At 35.3% G+C, this 1,959-nt stretch overlaps 1 protein-coding gene across 2 annotated transcripts in view; it reads left to right on the top strand.

The window, feature by feature from the left end:
• Hen1 (Hen1 methyltransferase) overlaps positions 1-1,959 on the top strand; it is a 12,812-nt gene continuing 10,853 nt past the window's right edge. Inside the window, exon 1 of one of the 2 annotated variants that reach the window (XM_043015067.2) lies at positions 1-340. The gene's annotated coding sequence lies outside the window, so the exon portion shown is untranslated. The remainder of the gene's footprint in view (positions 341-1,959) is intronic. The other variant, XM_043015066.2, reaches the window with a different exon arrangement.

Raw genomic sequence — 1,959 nt, forward strand, 5'->3', positions numbered from 1 at the left:
GAGAAAAGAAGAAAAAAGAAGAAGAAAAAAAATCTCCAATACAGAATAATCTTACAATGATCCAGATAAAATCATACTTCACCACCAAGCATAAAACAAAAGCATATTAACATACGTAATTCACATAAATAGTACACTTTTCAAACATTAATATTTAGCTCAGTGTCCCCTCCAATGTCAACACTACAGAAGAGCCAACGGTATAAAGCAGAGGCCTTTTTCTCAATCTCAACCAGTTTTCCAAGCATCCGTGAAGTGATTTCCACGCCAATGCCTCAGGGACAAATAATGACATCCGGAGTGCCATAAGTGACAGGCAAGAAAGGAAGAATTAACATGAGTAAGTCCATATTTAAGGGAAAAACAAAAAGGTTTCTCGTTCCAAGGGGACGACTTTCACGTCCCATCATCATCATCATCATCTTGAGAACTTTTTCTTCCTATCTTTTTCTTTTTTTTTGCTTTTTCTTTTGGTGTTATGGAGAATGTCCTGTTATGTGCTAAGTGTTGGGTTTGGTATTTAGCATGATGAGTTTTCTATGTTACTACGTGGGGTCATGGATATCAGGTTCTGACTCGAAATGTCACAGTAAATGTTGTTGGGTCGTTATTTCAACTTATCAATGGTTGTCAGGCTTGGTTTAATTGGTAGTTTAGCAGTTGAACAATTGTGAAAGCAGGCCATTGGTAGGATGCTGGTTCACAAAATGAGAAGGATGTTTTTTAAGTAATTATTTTATTTTTTTATTAAAAGCACACATACAAGTCATAGAGATGGTTAGCATTTAATTGTAATGTATTAATGGGTGCAAATAATAAGAATTTTTAAGGAATCTATGTTATGACAAAATCTGCCTGTCAGGTTAATACTGAATTTTTAAGTGATCTATTATTTTGAAAAGACAGTAAATGTTATATATACATGCAGAAAATAATAAGAAAATTTAAGGATAAGATGCATGACTTTTACTAAACCTGTCTAAAATTGATTATGATGAACCTCAGGTATGTTCTGTTAAAATTGTTGGATGTAGAAGTTTTTTAACTTGTGTACTTCAAGTCACATAGGTTGAACAGTTACTTATTTCAACCTAACTTTTTTTTAAGAAATACCAACTGGTCAAAGTGAAGTTGCTAAGAAACTAAAGAACTGTCAGTAGTACCAGAGAAAAGGTCAAATATACTTCAAGTGTAGTATATTAAGTCATAATGAAGAACTGTCCTTTTAGTAAACCTATCTGCATATCCTCATTTGGGAAAACAATCTTTTCTTTTATAAAGACTTTGTGTTGCTTTTAGTTCATAAATTCTGAAAATAATAGTGTTTTCAAGACTTCAGGAGGTAACAAATACATCTTCTAGAAATGTACAAAGGTCATGTGTTTGCTTGCTTTGGCCCCAGAATGGGCACTGGTGTCAATTGTGCAATGCTCAGAAATGAGTTTTATTTATGAGTGATGGAGTGTCATGTGTCAGATCACAGCCATTTTTATTTCCTTCGTTCGCATGTAACAATAGAACCATTTTGTGTTAGGTCTCTTCGTTTATATTTAACTATATTATGAGGATTTATATATTCTGTCTGACAGGCTTTATCAGTGTTGTAATATCCTGAAATTTTAGTATAGAGTTCTTTACACTCAGTGTCTATTTGTCTACTATCACAAACAGACAAAATCATAAGCATCCCAAGTGAAGGAAACATGAGATAGGGAAGACAAAGGTGACTTGTGATTGTGGCTAAGAGTCCCACTGCTCAAAGTAGCTGTACTGGCACAAGGGCACATTGGAACTGCTGCTATACAAGGTCTTGGTCTCTTTCCTCATATCGTTCTGCCTGTGAATACTGTAACATTGATACTTTAGAGCGGGACGTCAGCAGCTGTTTGTGTGCCGTCTCCTGCCGAAGCTGCTGCTCGGTAGAGAAGACGGATCGGTACTCTTGGAGGATTTCTTTTC

This window comes from Penaeus japonicus, unplaced genomic scaffold, assembly GCF_977035675.1.
Source record: "Penaeus japonicus unplaced genomic scaffold, GWHDUDI00000001_assembly GWHDUDI00000013, whole genome shotgun sequence".
Taxonomy (NCBI): domain Eukaryota; kingdom Metazoa; phylum Arthropoda; class Malacostraca; order Decapoda; family Penaeidae; genus Penaeus; species Penaeus japonicus.